The following is a 13004-nucleotide window of genomic DNA, read 5'->3' as shown; positions in this document are numbered from 1 at the left end:
CCAGCAATTGTCAGGCTAGAAACAGCACTTTTGTAGATTAAAAAGGTGGTGGAAAATTTCTAGCTCTGTCCATTCTAGGTAAGGAAGAAACCAGTGGAACAATTTTCAGAGAAAACCAGGAATACCAGTTTAATCAACATGCACACTCTTTTTGGAAGAAAAAGTTCTGCTTTTTTAATCCAAACAAATACAAGGCAGAATTTCTCATGCTTAAAGAGTTCACAAAACAGTGACTAACAAACATACTTTTGCAAAGCTTTCTAGAGATATTTTTATTTAGCAAGACGAGGTAAGTATTTCAGCTTGATGACAATAGATCAGAAGTATGGGACAACAAATACAAATTGGATTTGTTCTTTTTTTTTAACCCTAGAACTTGAGAAATATCCACAAGCTAAGTAATAACTCTGGTCACTTCCTCTCTATCTTGTACAGTCTGTGAAGGACTGTTACATATTTGTTAAATGCAAACAAGAAATAAGAAACAGGAAAGTTGGGGCTATATGAAGGAAAATGGGTATCTAAAATTTTCAAGACAAAAAAAAAAAAAAAAAAAAAAAGAAGAGATAAGTATAAATTACACTCCAGCTCCAGGGCTATTGAATTCAGCTGGAGCTTTTCTTCCATCAGCCTCAATAACCTTTGGACCAGACCCACCACTGTTGTGATGAAGTGCAGAGTTCTCATCTCTTGCAGAAAAGGGCTATTCAGTGCAAAAGCCAGTCCTTTGCTGGAGCCCTCCTACACTAGCTAGGACTGAATTCAGATCACACTTCAGCCAGGACACCTGAGCTGAAATCTGACCTATTTAGCAAACACAGCACATTGTTTGTTGAAGCAGATACCCCACTTAAAATGCAAGCATCATGTGGATGGACTCTATCCAGCTGTCCTTTGAGTCATGCTGATTGACTGGAATCAAATTTATCCATCTAGTCCTGCTGTTCTGTGACAGTCTGGCAACATAAAGCAGTTGTGAATTTAAGGAACCACTTGAAACGTACTTGGCCTAGGTATAAATGGTTACAAAAGGGAATGGGCAAGGTAGCATGATCTACCCAGAACAGTCATTTTAAGGTATCTCATAACTCATAAAACTTTACTTTTCTGTGGGTGACCTCCTTGTTCTGTGCAGCAGTGAGAACAAGGGACTGGAGAGTGGATGACAGGTTTTATCTGTCACAGGAATTTTTCCATTCTGTTTCCTGCTTTGTAAAAGGTGAAATAATTCACTTGGCTTTCACCACCTCCTTTGCAGCTCTATAAAAGGCAAAACTGATATGGAAAAAGAATGCTTATGGGCAAGACGAAATCAGTGTGATGCACTTTTGTAGTCTTTTCCAAATACAATAAAAGCACGGTGTGGTTTGGGGTTTGGGCTTTTTGGGGGTTTTGTTTCTTTTAAAAGAAAACAGCTTCTGAAAAATACTGATAATTCAGAAATTGCCTAAATCTTCCACAATTTGAAATCTTTTAGCAGCTTAAAAGATATCACCTTTTTAGCAGAAACCTTTTCTAAAAAGCTCCTAAAATATTACTACTGGCTTTTTTTCTTTTTTCTTTTATATTTTTTTTCAAACAAACCTACTCAATCTTGAAGCAAACTTATGCTGATATTCTGAACAATCTTCATGTTCTTTTACTGTGCAATGAAGTACCCCCTAGGGATTACTCAGCACTGGATGATCTTTCATGAAAACTAATATGAGCTGTTACAGTACTCTCAGCTTAACTGGAATAAAGACAAGATTTTTTTCAGAAGTATTCATCCATTTGGAAACACACAGTTCAGTAAGTAAAGGAATATGTGGGTCCTCGTATCAAATCACCTTCCATAACTCCTGTAATTAACCAATTTCCAGTAATTTTCCTACATAACTCTCCATGCTGTTTTCATCTTTTTCCCCACAGGCCTGGAAACCGTGCTTGTCCCATTTGGTAGCTGGTTCTTACTGGTGTGTATCTCAGCACTTCACTAGGTCACATTTCTTCCTACTGACAGCTATACAGTTTCCAGCACAAACCACAAGAGCAATGCAGACATGTCTGCTTTGCAACAACTCAACTTTTGGAACAATTTGAAAACCTTGAGGCTTTCAGAACATCATTCACTTCTCCCTTTTTGTTATATCATCACACTCATTGCTTTTTCAGAAAGAGCAGTTGGGGTCTTTCCATACTTCAGTCTCTTTGTTCCTATCTTAACTTGCATGTTTTAGCTTCACACATTTAGTTGTTGAAAATGTGAACATGTTTTGTCTTGGGAAGATCATGTGAAAGCCTAACATAATGTCACATGTGGTTCCTGAGCTCAAGACAGTCTAATAAGCATAGTATAGAAAATTAACTACAGATTTTTGAGCATTAATTGTATTCATTAATGTCTGTGTATTATCAGCTATAAATCACTATAGTGCAACTGATGACATCCCTGGAATCAAAATGAGTTGTGCTATACGAAGCCAAATTGCCATCTTGCACTTCCATGAGAAAAAAATCTCTGGCAGGTATTCCTCACTGATGGTTGCACCAGTAGCAAAACAGGCTCTGAAGGGCTTGTACATGCAATATCATGCCACCTTCTATCAGTCCTAGAAGTTAAAGCCAGTTTGGGCCAATGCACAGGTGGCAGTGGGCCATTACTGGTCAGCACAGAGTAGGAAAGTTATCAGGATGCACCAACTCTTAAGTGCTAGGACTCCTAAATTTGTGTCACAGCTGACCGTCTTGTGCTTTCCCTTCAACTAAACTAGTAGAGACTGAATATATACATGCATAAATATACGCACGTGTTTATATTTGTAAGCATTTCCTGACAGGATCCAGATTTCCCTCTCCTGTGTATTAATTTGCTCTCTAATACACACACATTCCTTAGAGTGTATTTCATCAATATTTGGAGGAGTCTTAGAATCACAGAACCAATTAGGTTGGAAAAGACCTTTAAGATCATCAAGTCCAACCATTACCCCAGGACTGCCAAGACCACCAGTAAACCATGTCACTGAGGGCCTCATCTATGTGTTTTTGAACACTTCCAGGGATGATGATTCCACCACTTCCCTGGGAAGCCTGGTCTAATACCTGGTCATCCATTTGTACATGGCCCACCATAGTAGTCCATGCCCAGAGCTTCTACATATTTGTGAAATGTAAACAGCAAGTACATTAGGAATGATAAATATAGGCTATATCCTACAGACTAATGCTGTAGGCATTTGTCTGTAGGAAGAGTTGTAATTTCTTTTAAAATCTATATAACACAAAAAAAAGTTATGCTCTCCTCAGATACCCCTTAATATTTCACATTGATAAACTTACATTTCAGGTATGACACCAGTGAACAGATCAATGAAGACCTATTTTATGTAGTTTGGGTGTCTGCCAGCTACATTTTTCTCCTCATAAAGGTGATGTAGGACCACCACTCATGATCCACATTGACTCAGTATGTACCTCTGGGACCCAGTGATTGTGCTCCTGGTGCTCCAGGTCCTTTGGCTGGCATTGTGTAGCTCTTCATAACTCAGCTGGAGACTTCTGCTTGATGGTGGCATCCAACACTAAACACAAGGCTGTTCAAACAACTTCTTTCGCAGCAGAGTGCCTTGCCCATTGCAGTAGTGCCTTTGAGCTGCCACGGTGCCTGCTGTGCCAATAAAAGTCCAAAGGAGGGAATGGAGCCCGCAGCCCACTGCGGCACCATGTGTAAAGGGTACTATGGCTTCCTGTCTCATAGGAAGTTCCCACTTCATGACCTGTGGTTTCTGCTGTCTGGACGGCTGTCTCTTTACTTCCTGGAGCAAAACAAAACAGCACCAAAAGCGTCTGTCTCTTCCTTTTGTTTCACCACTTCTCTTCCAAAGGGGGTCTCTGAACTTGTGTGCCCAGCTGGAATTAATACACCCAGAGCCTCTGCGGAGAAGGCTGGGGAAGTGGAGGAGGCCCAAAGGGAAGTGTGAGTATTTGCTGTTGATATACACATAAATCAGAACCACCATGTCACTCCGTTGGATCTGAGGCAGGATCAAGGACAAAGGATGTCCTTTGTCAGTTTGTGATGCTTTGCTCCTAGCTTTTATGTGTCTGGTCCCCAGACTTGTATGAGTAGCCCTTGGTGTAAGTAATAGCAAATGCCAAGGAGAGAAAGGCGCATCTTCATACAGCTCCACATAAGCCCAGATGGATGCATTATAGGAAGGCTGCAAGGACACATGTACACGTATCTACCTGAGCTTCTTCAGAGCTGGCATCTCTTTGCAGAAGAGGCTGATGCAGGGAGGGAGAAGGAAAAGGCAACTGCAGAAGTGGCAAGCACTACTCTCACCCGGCAGAATATCACCCTGGTCAAACACCCCACTGGTGCATCTGCATCACAAGTGAGTGGCCTGTTTCTGGATTTCTCCTTTGCAATACAAGGTGGTTATCAAGAGAAATGGGGAAGAAGTCATGCCAGGGTCTCCTCCAAACAGTCTTTCTTGTTCACACACAGAGGTATACCTCAAAGGTGAGTTTTATAGACCTTTTCTGCTGCTGTGACTATAAGCCTGGAGAGCTTCCTGCTGTAAGCCTTAGGTTTAGATTTCTGATACTCTAGTGTCACTGAGAGATATATTCTAAACGGAAGAGGATCAGTGAGGCACTATACATTAAAGTGTCTATATACTGCTTAAGTGCTTATCTCAGTTCAGTTTGGATCACTCCAACTAGATTTCTTAGCACAGATTGAGTGAGGTCACTTAACAGACAAGTATCAAATGATTTTATAGATGCTCTAGAGTTGGCTTCCCTTCCTTGCATAGTACCCCAATAAGCTTTGTCCCCTGAAATGGCTCCTCTAGCCTCAAGCCATAGCATGCGTGCCCTCGGTGTTGGGACACAAAACCACCAGCTTGGTGGGCTGCAAAACAACCCTCTCATTATTTCAATCACTTTAAACTGGGAAAAAAAAAAATCACAAAAAACATAATTATTATGTTTTAAAGCCAGGGCCAACTGCTCCAATGTGTGAATGTAGCCAGTCTGCTCTAGAACCACTGGAATGGAGCTGCATGGATGAATGCCATTATACCACCATTCCAGCTAGGAGTCACTTTGCTCAGTCTGCAACATGGTCACAGCCAGGTAGACGCCAGTCTTGACATTGCGCTATAGTATGTTCTGCCTACTGTGCTCTGATCATAACTAAATCTAAAAACTGTCACCAGTAGCATTTACAGTTGAGGGAAATGAGGTACAAAGTGGGTGATGGGCTTGCTCAGAACCAGCAACAGAACTTTTGAGTTTAACGCTCAGCTAAGCTACTCTGCTTATGTCACCTAAGACCCTGAATGAAGATACAAGATTTAGGAGAGGAACTGACAGAAAAGAGGGAGATCTTCTCAAAGAAGGAGTTAGATTGTGCAAAAATCAACAAATTTGTGTTGCATAAAGAGAAGGTGGTCAAGTCCAAAGTGTTGACACTGTTAAAAGATAGGAGCTTTATGATAATATTACCATAGAAATAGAAAACTTGAGAAGGTCTTCTGAGGTAAAGATAAGAAGCCTAAGTTTGATTCCGTAAGTCTCTGTACTGATTTGCATTTCTAAAAATAACCACCATTTCAGAACATAGATTTGGCCCGCTGGATGAAGTTGTTAGTCAGTCCTATCTGGTATTCAGCCTGGGTAGTAACAAGTAGCACATGGTGACCAAATGGAATTACAGACAAAACATGCTGTCCTTACCCAATTAGGCATTGCAATACATGGAGTGAAGCATTTCTCTCCAGCTCTCACTGCTGATGACTTTATGCCTTCGAGTATCAGGCTGAATTAGCCTTATCTCCTGCAAAGCTATATATATGTATATTTTTTTAGCTGTTAAAACCTGTTGTTAAAATGGGGTTTTATACATGTTAACTTAAGGCTATATGTGGTGATTGGAACTACTGAACTTTCCAACACCACGATATTCTAAAAATACCATGGAAAGTTTTGACTGTCCTCGTGGAAAGCAACAGAAACTCAGAAACTCTTGGAACAAGGTGCACAGTGGGCTTCCACGTAAGTTATGGTGTCATGATTGCAGCAAGTCAGGTAGGAATAAACCTGAGTAAATAGAGCTGGTGGAAGATTTATTGATCATATGATATGTGCCAGGCCTGCTACATGTCTGCACTGACAGATCCTGCCATTTCCGCTGTGTGTGGTCAAGAGAGTCATTGCCCAGAGTCATGGATCAGAGCAAACTGAGGTACATTAGCTAAGAAGTAACAAAAAGTAATCAGCAGTTCCCTTTCCTTTCTTGTGCTAAATAGATTTCTATCAAGGCAAAAAAGCTGGGCTCATGGAGTCCTGAACCTGGATTTGTGCTAAGGGAACACCAATGACAGTCTTCTTCGGTGTTTTTATCATGACCATGCCTGGAAATGATGTGAAGAAGTGCAGGCAGAGATGGATGGCATTAACTAGGAGAAAACACCAACTTTGTTACTTGGACCTAGTGCATCTGTAAGGTTGCAAGTGTTTTTAATGCTCAAGCAGTATAAACAACCTTAGCAGTAAATGCCAACTGACCATATTCCTAAGTGGCAGCTAGGAAAGGTCAATTCATTCAGCTTCACAGCTGCATGTCTTTGGAAATGTACATGTCCAAAACACATGGAACAGCCAGGAAAGAGTAATCAAATAAAAGCACCATTTCTTTTTTTTTTCTGTTTTGGGATTTTCAATTTGTCACCAGGAATGCTGAAGGGGAAGCTCTAAGAAATATTCATGTCATCAGTATGGCTTTGGGTGCAGAAGAAAGAGTACACAACCAAAAAAATGGTATTTATCATGCTCATTTGACAAGTAGGTTTTAACATTTGCTCTCCAACTTTCCTAAGAACCTGCGCCATCTCTGTATATTTCTATAGTCAGTGCTGCAGATCTTCCTAGTCTGAAATTCCCTTGAAGCGACTTTCAACTTGCAGACTAGGAACAGTGACAAAAGTACATAAATTTTCTCAGCAAGTCACTTTCCCTGGCAGCCCTTTAGCCTAGTCCAGAAGCTATCCATATCTATCACCATCTGACTGAAGAGTTGTACTGCTCCTGAAGGATCTCTTTGCTTTTTGCAACAAAGTCTGTCACTACCTCAGTATCAGATGGTCCAAAGCGAGCTGCTAATACCTGCTGGCAGTGGTTCCAGGAGGCCTCCATGATCATGCTTTTCCTGAAGAACAGCGTGCTACCATGGATAACTGTGGATACCCATTCCTGAAACTACTCCCAAGCATGTTTTGTTTTGTTTTTAACTTCTGTTTGCTTTAGTATCATCTTTGGAACTAGAGATAAAGCTGTCAGCTAAAGGTGCCAATGCAGTCTGATGCCTAAGCATGTAGATAGGCACAGACTGGGACCCGCCAAAGCACATCACCTTGCATTTCACAAATGAGTGGAAGTTACGCACTTCCAGGTGTGCAGAGTTTCAATAACCTTCTGTCTAACCTCTATTTTGGGGCACTTAAATACAGTCTCGTAAGTCTCAAAGTCTCCATCCTGCTACCACCTGTAGGAACAAGCAGCAAAGTCCTGCTGGCAGTGAGAGAGAACATAGAATCCTGGAATATCAGTTTGGAAGAGACCTCAAGTATCATCTGATCCAGACTTCTTACAAAACACATTCTAGAGAAGGTGGCCCAGCACTCTGTCTAGCTGAATTTTGAAAGTGTGCAATATTGGGGAATCCTCCACTTCCCTGGAGAGATTATTCCAATGGCTGACTGTTCTCAGTGTCAAAAATTTTCCTGTTGTGTCTAATTGGAATCTCCACAGGAGTAACTTGTACCCATTACCCTTCTTTTCCACGTTACTCCTTAATAAAAGGGAGTTTCAAACTCTGGAGATGCTCAGAAACAGCTCCTTAGTGACACAGCTGAGGAGGGAAAAGCAATTTGCTCTTGCAGGTTCCCTTCCCTTGGCCTTCACACAGCTCCGTCCAAGGATGTGTCATGGCCAGACCACTATAAATTAGCAGTCATCCTGCTAAGTATGGTGACATTTTAAGCTTTTGACAGGTTTTGTCCTTTGCTATTTTCTTTTCAATCCACAGAAGTATTTCTCTGTTTCCAAAGGTACCCAAATGTATCTGAAACCCCGTCCCTCGTTGCAAGTGAAGGATTTACCTCTTTTTTTTTTTTTTTAATTCTTTAATTTTCACTTAAAAGAAAATCCTACTTTCAGCTACAGCTTTATAGTGGATTATAGGATAACTTAGGGATTTTAAGTATCAATATGTGTGATTAGTAGTTAGGTATCCTACTCTGAGGATGGACAGCTCTTCTAGTCACAGGAGTTGTCACTGTTGTATGTTGTTGGTCTTCTATAGCTATCTCAGTATGCACCCAAATAGTAGTGGATACATCCAGAGCTGCCTTGAGCCCTACTAGATCCCTAACTATTGAAATGACCCATCATGGCCAAAGGAAACAATACTCAAGGAAGGGCATTCTTCATGATGCTTTGCAATGCATTAGGAATTGCCAACCACAAATTGGTCTGTAACATGGGAAAACAGTTATGGATTTATTCTTTTCTCTCTTGTTAAACTGTGCCAAATATTTACAGTTCAAGCCTGTAAGTAAAGTGGGGATTTCATGCAGGAATATTTTGAATTCCTCTGTGTCATGCATTTGTAATCATTTTTGTTGTTGTTCATCCCGGGCATCCCACTGCTGTCGTGTCAGCTGTTAATAGTATCATTCTTTCTCCATGAGCCATATGGCATACTCCAGGAGTCACAGAGGACATATCTGCACTGATTGCTGTGCTCATGTGTCACAAGTTATCTCCCCTGCCTCCACAGAAACAGCGCAGCATCCTTGAGAAAGTGGTTTAAACATAGCCATAGGCCAAATTCACTCTTGTGGTAACAACTAAACTAAAAAGTTAGTCCAGGAGTACATTTGGCCTTATTTATCAGCAGTTCTTTCGCAACCTTTCTCTTCTTCTGTCTGGTTGGTGGCAATATGCCATCAGCAGCTGACTAGCATGACACTTTGTCCAGAAACGGGGCGAGTGAGGTTATCGGGATATAACTCAGCATCATTGTCACCATTCAGTCACCATCTTCCCTGGATGGGTTGTCATGGAGTTGTGGCATAAGCTACACAAAATAACAACGTTATTTTAGGAGAACTATGCAACAAACTTCTGTCCTTAGTCCACTAGGCTCCCTACATGCTGATTGCAGGGGCGTTAACTAACTGGAGCTTGCAGGGTTGCCATTGATGGAGAACTTGAAATTTCATGTTCTACCAAACAACATGACACACCTCTGCAGCATGGGCACACGACATAGTTACGCATGAGCAATATTAGCTGAAAGCTCTTAGGCTGCATCTGTGGAAAACTGCATTTTCTTCTGATGTGCTTGACTGGCTTCGCGTCATTCCTGTGGCTAGAAGGGGCAGAATTACAAAAGCTTTACTTTTTTTTTATTTTTTCCATGTGCCATAGCCAACAGCGTTGTACATTATTACCCTGTAGCACAATTTCTAAAATTGGCATTTCCATTGCTTGGAAGGCAGACTAAATGTTTTCTTTTTGGAAAGGCTCTATCTCTTTCTCTCTCTGCCGCCTTTGTCGCATACCTCTGCAAAACACATGTTTTCAATGTTTTCATTTCTATGAAAGAAATCAGTGCTGGCAGACATTTTTTCCTTTGCAGTTTATCTCCCACTGACCTTCTAAAAAGAAAAAAAAAATTAAAAATATTAAAGAGAGATAAAGAAGTGAAGCCAGAGATGGATTTACTGGTGTGATAAAAGAAAGAGAAAGGGAAAAATATCCCTGAACAAGTAAACTCCTCAGTTCAAACATGAGCCATCCAGATTGAAAATCAAAGATTTGCTGAAATCCGGAAATGTTCAGATCATTTTTCCTTTTCCTTTTTTGTGCTTCAAGGTGCCATCCGGGAGTCACAGTGCCAAATCATTGTGAGAAAAGTGGTTGTTCCCAGTATCTTCAGTTGGCACCGGAAGCACCAGTTCTAGGAAGTCTCCTAGGGAAGCTGCTTTTTATACCTCCACCCTAATTTTAGATACAAGAGGTTTGGATAATGTGGGCATGCACCCATCTTACAAGAGGTTTCTGCAAACTGAACATGACTGGACACTTTCAATGGTCATATGTCTCCCCCAGAAGCTCTGGATTTCAAATGAAGATCTTTAAAAGCATGGACCACTTCTGATCTCCCCATTTAAGGTGGTCAGGAGAGAATCAAGCTCCAAGTTGCCAGCTATGGGAAAGAGTTATTAGAAATTAATGGTACCTGTGAGCTTGAACAAAAAAGAAGGAGAAAGCTCATTTTCTGAGACTCAGTTTAGGAGCAGAGACCTGCACTATTCAGAGATTTGATTGCTTCAAACAGTACATACTAACTACAGCTGAAAAAAATGGGCCACATTTTATGAATCAGTATCCATATCTGTGATTGCTAAGGACTTTGTTAGCTTGGTCCCCTGATGTAGCTCCCCTGTAGCCAAAGATCTTTGTCATGAGCCTGGCTGGCCTCCCAGCACCACCTACTTCCATCTGAACTGGATGCCATGAGATCCCACCCAGAGGAGTCAAGCCTCCCCAGGAACAATGAGTAATTCTTGGGAGACGCCACTGGAAGGCTGCTGCCGTGGCACGGGAAGGCTGATAACATCTCCCAAGCCACAGCAGCCCTTTGTGTCGGCAGACACAAGTGGGATGTTCCTTCTTAAGCTTTCCAGAGTTGGAGGAAGTGGGCCTTGAAACACAATGCTCATTGAAATCTGCTTTCATCTGGGGGATCTCACAGCCTAAGTGCTGCTCCGTGATGTGCTTTCCATCTGCTGCCGAGGCCTCCTGATGCATTTCCTCTGTTTGTTCCAGAGGGATGGATGGCAGCACCTTAGAGCAGGCACACTTGTACTGGCTGGTGGGCATTATTCTGGACTGCAGAAAATAGTAGTCCTGAGCAATAACAGTATCCTCAGGAGCCTCTGGTGGAAGTGGATGACATGTTGAATTACCTCTTCTTTCTCCTTCTCTCTCCATATGAATAGCACACTCATTATAGAAGGGTTTAAAAGCATTTTACAACTACCTGTGGTGATGTGACATGCTCTGTTCAGTTTCTTTCAGCAAGGAAAGGCCATATACACTTATAACATTAAACAGTTTAAGCTCTGGAGACCAAAACTGTAAATGGGGGTAAACTACAACTGCTAGGAGAATGCTGAGTGTTACACACTGTTGTTTCACTGTGCTTGACAAAGACTGAATGATACAAGAGACAGAATTGAGAAGGCCGCGGCCACTATGAGAGAGTCACTTCAGCCATGAGCTAAGACACTGTGAAAGCAACTCCTCCAAACAGTGATTTATTTATCATATGGCTACAGACTGGTCTTCTGCTTCAGGCTGTGGCTTTGCAGGACTTCTAGTTGTTCATGGAGTCTTGCAATTAATCACAAGGGACATCTAAACTGAGGATTGTTGCAAGTATGAATAAGTACTGTATGATTCTGCTATGTGGGCAAGCATGCAATTGAGTATGGGACTGTAAGGAAAAACTGTAGCCCTTTCTAAAGGGTAAATGTTCTCACCAAATCCTGTGGAATAAAACCCCTTTTCTGCTACAGGGTATTGCAGAAAGAGGTATGCATGTGCCCTACTTATTTGGCATCTCCCGACCAGAAGTACTTCAGGAAGGTTCAAACTGCAGTAAGATGAGATTGGTAAGAAGGAACTGGAAGTAATTTGTCTTTCACAAACTAATTACTGGGCATTAGGCCTGAGCCCAGCTCATGGATCACAAGCAGGTTTTGGTAGAGCGAATATCTCTACTTCATCACCCTGACGTGTTTATAGCGGGAGGAAAATGCCAGACCAAAAATTCATTGCGTGCATGCAGGAATGGGTAGTGTGTTGTGTGGGAGGAGGAAATTATTACAAAAAATAGCATCATCCCCTCACAGTCCACTTTGGTAATAAAATCTATTTTTAAATTTACATATCTAGAAATAATGCTGGCAGATCCCCTCTCTGCTGGCTGTTCAGGCACTCTGAAAAGAGATCCTTACTTCCATCTGCCTCCAATGACTAAGTGTCATCCAGTCTGAAAGGGAGAAGAATGTCTGTCTTTACTTTTGGTTATTTGTCTGTCTGGAATCCAGACATCATGAGGCTTCCTGGGTGGCTCAGAGGAGTGGAGTGAGGCCGAGCTGGGTCAGGGGACACAGCAGGCAGGGCAGGCAGGCAGAAGGGCAAGCTGCCTGCCCTACAATATCGCTGGAGAAGAGCCACTGGAATCAGAACTTAGGGCAAAGGCAGACTGAAAGGAAAATCACAACAAAGAATATAACAAGGAAAAAAACTGATAAAGGGGGGAATTAAATGTTTTATATTGATTTGTAGTTTTTTTGTTTTCCGTACTAAGAGCAGCAGGATACACATCAGAGAAATTTGGAGACTGTCAATTAATTAAAATATTAATTTACTGTAGCAAGGGGAAAGCAACTCAGCTCAGTAACCGAAAAAAGATTTGGTCAAATTCTAGGAAAAAATTTGGTCTGTGACAAGCTTGGTGATAACACTGGGAATTATAGTTGTGCCTAAAGATTTCAGTCAAGTTAGGCCTTTGCTGTGTGTGATGTTGTATAAGCACATAGTGCCCATTTAAGAACATAAAGAAACTACCCTAAGACCAGCTTTAAACTTCAGCACGAGAGTCCTCTTCAGTAGCTGAGCATCTGATGAACAAACAAGAACTACCAGGTAGACATACATATACAGTATTCCAGCCTCAGCATCTTTCACCTGAGCGGCAGTCATACTAGAAATTGCATGAGTGTTTTGATAAATGGAATATAACAGAAAACAAACCTTTAATTCACCAAGCTTCTGAGATTAAGACATCATTTAGGAGTTAGGTGCTGCTGAAATAAGCGAGTTGTCAGGTGAAGAATAGCATATGTAGAGTGTTTAGTATGACTGTGTCTTCTCAA

The sequence above is a fragment of the Lathamus discolor genome, chromosome 5 (genome assembly GCF_037157495.1).
Source record: "Lathamus discolor isolate bLatDis1 chromosome 5, bLatDis1.hap1, whole genome shotgun sequence".
In the NCBI taxonomy this organism is placed as follows: Eukaryota; Metazoa; Chordata; class Aves; order Psittaciformes; family Psittacidae; genus Lathamus; species Lathamus discolor.
This window is presented reverse-complemented; position numbering follows the sequence as displayed.